This window comes from Pygocentrus nattereri, chromosome 17 (genome assembly GCF_015220715.1).
Source record: "Pygocentrus nattereri isolate fPygNat1 chromosome 17, fPygNat1.pri, whole genome shotgun sequence".
Taxonomy (NCBI): Eukaryota; Metazoa; Chordata; class Actinopteri; order Characiformes; family Serrasalmidae; genus Pygocentrus; species Pygocentrus nattereri.
In genome coordinates, this window is record NC_051227.1 from 16,082,065 (window position 1) to 16,089,801 (window position 7,737).

A 7,737-nucleotide genomic window follows, 5' to 3' on the forward strand; every position below is an offset into this window, starting at 1 on the left:
GCCGCTAACCATGTTAGACAATGGCTTTACAGAAAGCAGCAGTTCAAGCTTGTCTGCAGATGAAAAGGACTGGCTAGCATTTCCCAGCAGTGTGATGTCTGGTTGCCATTCAGTTGTGCAACAAGTCTAGACAACATAGCCAGTCTGGAACTCCAGGCCACCACAGAGATGACTTGCATATGTAATCTAACCTGGGAATTATAGCTGAAAAGAGCTTTTATAGCTGAGCATGGAGCTGAAACACATCCACATTCATATTAGTCACGTCTGTCTCCGACTGATCGCGCTCCCTGAAGGAGCCAGATGCAGGGAGAGCTTTCTTTCCACATCTGTACCTCCTTTAGCTCACACATCAGATTGGTTTGGGGGGGGGTAGAGGGGTTCCTAGAGTTATCTGAAAATCTGAGGCTTTACCATTTTTCCCGTCAGACTATATATAGATCATCCATTAAAATTACTTAAAGCTTCAGAATCTGTAGGATTTATCAGCATCACCTCTTGATCAGCATCGCTCTGCTAAATGGTGTTGTCTTTTTCTTTGTGCTGCTGTCTATACGGTCTGGAATGGATTGCGTTCTTTCTGCCATATGGCCAAATGGCAGGCTCCTCTAATCTCATTGTGATTTATGCATGTCCAGATAGTTTATGTCCATAATACCACAGTCCCTCTGAGGACTTGACATGTTCCCAAGCAAGGCTAAGATTCTTTGTGGATCCCATTTGCATTTCCACAGCAGTAAGTGTAATGCAATTTGTGGAATATTGTGAAATTTGTGGAAAAACACTGCAAAAAATAATATCTTGGCAAGTGTAATCAGCCTAAATGTAATCAATATATCTAATATTCCTCATTACGAGACTGTTGCATGAATATTGTGAGATTATTTAACTTATTTCTAGACATTTTTACTTGTTCTTAAGTGGTTTTATCTTATAAAAGTGTCTTGTTTCATTGGCAGATCATGTTACTTGTTTTAAGTATTGTCTTATCTTCATTATTTCTCAAAACAAGTGAACTAATCTGGCAATGGAATAAAACACTTTTACTAGATAAAATCACTTAAAATGAGTTTCAGGGTGTTAGCAAACTTCTTATAGCCTAGGCCATCTTTGCGTAGAGCAACAATTCCATTTCAATTCTATTTTTTTGCCATGAGGTGCCATGTTGAATATCTAGTGGCCAATATGAGTGAAATGTACCCAAAACACCAAATTTAACAGCCCTGCTCCCCATTCACACCTGGAACCTTGTAACTCTAACGAGTCACATGACACTAGAGAGGGACAACGACACAACTGGGCAACAATTTGGACCTGTTCACTTTGAGGTGTGCTTACGTCTGTTGCCAGCTATTTAGACATTAATGTCTGTTTGTTGAGTTCTTTTCAGTTCTTTTTATACAAGCTGCACACTGGCTACTTTAAGCTATATTCAAGTTTAATATCTATAGCGTCGTGCTATGAAAAGATAGAATAAAATATTTGCAGAAGTGTGAGGGGTGTACTCACTTTTGTGAGATACTATATATACATATATATATATATATATATATATATATATATATATATATATATATATATATATATATATATATATATACAAATATTTGTGTTATGTGTGTGTGTGTGTGTGTGTGTGTGTGTTTGTCTGCACCTCCAAAGCCATTCAGTGATGTTGAAGTCTGGACTCAGGGGTGGTCAGTCCATCGTTCAGCTTCTTTGTTTGATGTGTCCGTCTTCTTTTCTCAGTGAGGTTCTTCTTGATCAGCTACACATCCTTTCAGACCCACAGCACTGAGTCGTCTTCTCACAGTGGAAGGATGGACAGAAACACCTGTGGATGTTTTCAAATCTGAAGCAACTTGATTTTTTTCTCTTTCTCTCAAAGATGGAAACTTTCAGTGCTGTTTATCTGATGGGGACAGTTTTAGTGTCTACCAGCTCTTCCAGGTGGTGTTTCGGAGTCACGTTTTCTCTGTAGATTTAAACACTTTTAAACTCTAGTTTTGGAAACTCACTTTAACTTTTTTCCTTCTTTATGCAAGTAGATTATCATATATTTTAGCTCCCCTTAAGTATCTCCCAAAAATGTATAACTTGTACTTATTGGTCGTTTTGACTGGAAATTAAAGAGATGAAGGGAGATGTCTGACTTTTTCAGAGTACTGTGCACACCAATCAGCCATAACATTAAAACACCTACATGCATGTTAGATGCATTCTAAAGAGGATCTCAGTTGACAGCTGTGATGAGCCGGTTACTTATCTCTTTATTATTTATCTTATTTATTACTGAGTTCTCTAGTTTATAGGACTTTCTTTTCTGCCTCTTACTATGAGATATGATCTTATACTATATTAATACTGTGGATAAATCTAAATCTTAAGACTGCATAGCTGTAACTTTTCAAGCAAAGTCGCTGCCTTTCTACCCTTTAAAACACATTTCTGCAGCTTTGCTTGATGCTGTTTTGCTGTGACACATTCCTGACCCCTACTCTGAAGTGTATGTCAGAGTTATGGTCCAGTCCAGACCGAATCACTCTCTGTGGCCTGTAATTATGCTTTTCTGGCTCCAGGGTTTTGTTGTTGATACTCCACACACGGAGAAACTGATAATTGACACTGACTTTTCAATTGTCCTGACTTACTGTAAGTATATGTCTGTGTTTTTTGCCGGTCACATTAGAGGTTGGACAATACAGCGATTGTTGTCCTTATTGTGATAAATTACAGTACAGTATGCTATTCTCAGTATGTGTTGTGTACAGTCACTGATCACCTACATGGATAGTAAAAAAAAAAATCACTGCAATGCAAAAAATTATATCTTAGCAAATGAAAACTTCCTAAATGTAGTCAGTAGGTCTAGTGTTTTTCATTATGACACTGTTTTAAGAATATTATAAGATTAGTCCACCTGTTTCAGTACATTTGTACCTGTTTTGCATGGTTTTATCTAGTGAAAGTGTCTTATTCCTTTGGCAGATTAGTTTACTTGCTTTGAGAAAGAATGAAGATAATTTTGCAGTTCAAGAAATAATGCTTAAAGGCTCTTTAGTAAAGAAAACCTTTTGCATGATTAAAGGGTTCTTTTTATCATTATAGGGTTCTTTAGATTTGTGGAGAATGTGCTGTAAGTGGTTCTATACAGAACATTTTTGAAAATGGTTCTATGTACCACTAAAAAGAGGTCTTCTATTGTTACGATATCATGCTTGTTACAATACAAGAGCCCTTTTTGGTGCTTTATAAAAACCCTTTTCAAAAAGGTTCTATATAGAAGCATCTACAGTACATTGTCCATCAGTCTGTCATAATGTAAAGAACCCTTTAATCATGCAAAGGTGGAGCCATTTAAATGCAGCTATACTGTGTTTTAGGTTTTAAAACACAAGAAAGAAGATTTAAATGAGTATCGTTATCTGGTAACTCTATCAATCTGCCTCTTGTCTTTAACTAACTGTTCTTTTTTATTCAGAATGTAAATAAACCACTGTAGATGACCCTTAAAGAGGATAAAGAGGAACAAGGCTGTTGCCTTCTGATTGTGCTGGCAGCTGATTTCTAATAGAAGGAAGGACTTACCACTGTATATTAAAGTTACTTGTGTGTGGGTGCTATTATGAGCTGTCCCAGGCAGACAGCAGTCCTGGCCAAAATAAAGCCTGAGCCCCCCCCGCTTTTTGGGAACTTTTGCATATGGCAGCCTTCCAGGGTCCTACAAGCACATTGTATGTCTGGATGGATATCAGCTCCAGAGTAAAATGACTTTACATCGAGACACAACTGCTAAAGTCATCATTACGGCTAAATTATAGCTGGATATTTGCTGAATCAGCATTAATTGTGGTGTGGATTTAGAATTACAGTTAGGATTGCAAGACCATCTGGAAAAGAGAGTTTATAGGAAAACGTCAGGTCAGCTTGAACAAGTACAAGAACAATAAGTAATGGGCTGCACTGATGACATCACAATGGCTTATAAGAAGCAGGCTGCTCTGATGATATCACACTGACACATAAATTACATTCTGCCCTGATGACATCACAATAGCTCATAAATAACAGGCTGCATTGATGGCCTCACAATAGCCCATAAGCAACATTCCACACTGATGAAATCACAATGGCCGATAAGTTACTGACTGCACTAATGACATCACACTGGCACATAAATTACTCTGAAGACATCACAATTGTCCATAACATGTTGGACCAATGGCATCACCATGGCCTATAAGTTATAGGTTACACTAATGACATCAATGGCTCATGAATTACATTACAGTATGTCCTGTTGACATCACAGTAGCCCATAAGTAACAGGCTGCACCTAAGGCATCACAGTGTCCCATAAGTTATATTCTGCACTGATGGCAACACAATGGCCTATGAGTTACTGGCTGCACTAATGACATCACATTGATCATAGATCAACTTCTGCCCTGATGACATCACAATAGCCCATGCATGACAGGCTGCACATATGACTTGATTCATTTTAAAATGATTAAATACTGATATGATGTTTGTCTGTCCTCTGGGGTAACTGCTGAAAGGCCTGCTCATTCCACACTAGCTTTAATAGAGCACATGTGTACAGAAAGTTTTATGAGCCTGTCCTCCATGGTGTCATGCATTTAGACACAGGTCTACAGTACATTGCCGGAACTCTGTTTCTGAAGGTTAGCCTGGCTCACACACCTTCCTCCTGTCTGGCTGGAGCGTCCCTGAGGCTTTCTGCAGGAATACTGTGGAAACTTTTTTTTTTTGTTCTACAATGATGTGATGGAAAAACAAACCAAACACTGCCTTTGATAACTGACAGTGGAACACCCAGAGGGCTAAAGAGGTGAAAGAGATCTCTGAAAGTTTGAGAAAGCTCAGTCATGCTTGCCAAAAATAGAAAGCAAGACTGAAATTGTGCGGATTAAATCTTATAAATGAATTACATCCACTAGTAGTTCATTGAACCAAGTGGAAAAAAATTATATTATTAATATATTAAATTATATACCTTTAATCCACACAACGTACCATTTCAATCCAATCCATTTTATAAATTGAAACCGATTAAAAAAGTTAATTTTGTGCATATTGTTATATTTTATTCCTCACACATCATATATGTTTTATTATTGTTTGATATCAAAACAAAAAAAATCAGAAGTGCACACTTGAACATGATGAAGCAGAATGCAAATACAAAATTAGGGTAATTTTTTATGTTACTAAATGTAATTATATTTAATTAGTGATATAATAGTGACTCTTCTGAAGGTTTGCCATATAGTAGGTACATCTGACTTGACATTGCAATTGCCTGTAAGTAACATGCAGCTCCAATGACATCACAATGGCCTATAAGTAACAAGTTACACTTATGACATCACAAGGGTCCATAAATTACATTATGTCCTGATGACATAACAATAGCTCATAAGTAACAAGCTGCACTTATGATATCACAATGGCCCATAAATTACATTCTGCCCTGATGACATCACAGTAGCCCATTAGAAGCACAATGCACTGATAACATCACACTGGCTGCACTGAAGACAATGCAATTGCCTGTAAGCAACATGCTGCACCGATGACATCACAATGACCTATAGGTAACTGACTGCACTGATAACTTCACACTGGCATATAAACTTTATTATTTATTATGATACAAACTCTGTAATCACATTCAGATAATGATGTCAGTATTGATAGACAATAATAACTCTTCTGAGGGGTTATCACCCAGTAGGTACATCTGACCTGTGTACTGATCTTAAGCGCTCTTTAATTCATTTTAATTGTATTTGCCAGGACTTTTCCACCAGACTCCATTTTCTGGAATACTATTTGCCTGAAATGAACATTTCCCCCATGACTGAAACAAGTGAGTTAAACTGAAACATTTCCACACATAGAAAACAGTTTCACACCAGGAAAGATTGTATAATTCTTCCTGGCATGTGTGTAGGAACATTAACCGCTAGCTTTTTACCTCTCTTTATGAGGACACTGAAGACATTTGACTTTCTTTATGATTCTTTGCAGAGTTTAGCCCAAATACAGTCTGTTGTCTGACTTTAGTGGCCTCTCTGCTGTTGATTTTGGCTGAATATGTGACCTTTTCTCATAAATGGGCAATATAGCAAAAATACAACATTGCAATACTTAAAGGTGAACTCCACCAATATCTCAACATTTATGTGTGATTTAATCAGTTAGGTGTATAAATAAATGCTTCAGAGTGGTCTGATGCGAAAGGCTTTAAAAGCTCCCTCACAGAAAGTTCTAACATGAAATTGTTACAGATACTGGACACACAGTTTTTGGCCTGAAATATCTATATTTTTAGAAGCTTTTTGTTGTGGAGGGGTCCACGATGGGTGTTATAAGGCAAAATAGTCCCAAAAGAAAAAATATTTCTTCAGATTTTACCATAATCAGCATTATATATATATATATATATATATATATATATATATATATATATATATAAAAGCTTAGAAGAAACGTATAAGTTCACTAGTGGTTTTGGATCGTAAATAAAAAGGTTATATTTGTGTGGTAGACATGGTGACCTCTGGTTCCTATCACCACCACTGTAAAGACGTCTGTGAGTTTCTCTACAATGAAACCAAACTACCCTGAATGACTGTTTACATCTCAATAATTGAATTATGCTGACATTTGGTGGATTTCCCCTTTGAGGCATTTTCATTTAATACAATACACAGTAAGTTTTATATTATTTAGCTAAACTGAGGTTTGCGAACATATTGGGACATAAAAAAAATCTCTTTTCAGCCTCACAGGAGTAAATGTAGCCCGAACACAGTCACATACTGCCCTTATATAACAGGACAGTGACTTGGAATGTCATATTGTATGTTGCATAATCGCCTTTTCACCATTTCAGATGCTCAGTTCAGTGTTGAAACTGCTGGCTGGCCCACTGTACACGTGTCAGTGTATAACTTATAGTACCTCCCTCGAGTTCTGTCAGTCTGCAGGAAACAAGCCAGCCTGGCTGCAGTGCTGGGTGATTGATTCTGCAGGTGCTTTGAGGAAAGGAGCTCATCCCTCAGAGGTGTGATGGTGTCTATAGTCTTGGGAAATCATTGCATGCCAAATAATCTCACTCTTTTTTCTTATCCTTGCTTGTTTTCATCAGCTTTCACTGTCAAATAACTATAATATACATGATAGTTATATTACATAACATATACAGTGCAGTGTGTTCATTCTTAAACCTTGACTTTCTCCTTTCCTGTTCGTTCAGAGTTGGTTCTATTTACAACTCTTGTTCTAGGACATTCTGGCATTCCTCTGGACATGTACAGAAGCTGTGTACTTGTAGTGTTGTCATTCTTCATTTGAAGTGGGAATTCAGGTGGATACATTTTTAAAAAATCTATTTCTTACATCCCAGAACTTAATAATCTTAATATGCATTTCCATTGACATATTTTTAGGTCTTAATTCCAATCGTATTTTACAGTCACTGGTGTTGTATGAATATGGTGTAACACCAGTGACGGTGACTCCAGTGACATTCTGGTTAAAACTGAGGATTTTTGGCATCATTTTGATAACATTTTAACTACTCAGCCATTAACACAGCGGCACATAGAAGTTCTCTGCTGCCTGATAAACAAAATCACAAATAAATGAATGAAATACAGTGAGCAAGTGTGACTCGCCTTCTCAGGACTTGAGATGCTTCCAATC